Consider the following 284-nt stretch of genomic DNA (forward strand, 5'->3'; position numbering starts at 1 on the left):
TGAAATATAAAAAGTGCCTGGATGTTGTAAATCGTCACCCACGTAACATTGTTGGGGGGGATTTGATTCTTCCTGTGTTCCTTTCCACGGATTCTGATTTATTATAACAAAGTGGCTTTGATTTGACTAACTTACTGCTTTTGACATTCCTTTGATTCAGAACTGCCTAAAGTAGTGTGTGTGTGTGTGTGTGTGTGTGTGTGTGTGTGTGTGTGTGTGTGTGTGTGTGTGTGTGTGTGTGTGTGTGTGTGTGTGTGTGTGTGTGTGTGTGTGTGTGTGTGTGT

This window comes from Oncorhynchus mykiss, chromosome 20, assembly GCF_057628025.1.
Source record: "Oncorhynchus mykiss isolate SJ-2025 chromosome 20, ASM5762802v1, whole genome shotgun sequence".
NCBI classification, from domain to species: domain Eukaryota; kingdom Metazoa; phylum Chordata; class Actinopteri; order Salmoniformes; family Salmonidae; genus Oncorhynchus; species Oncorhynchus mykiss.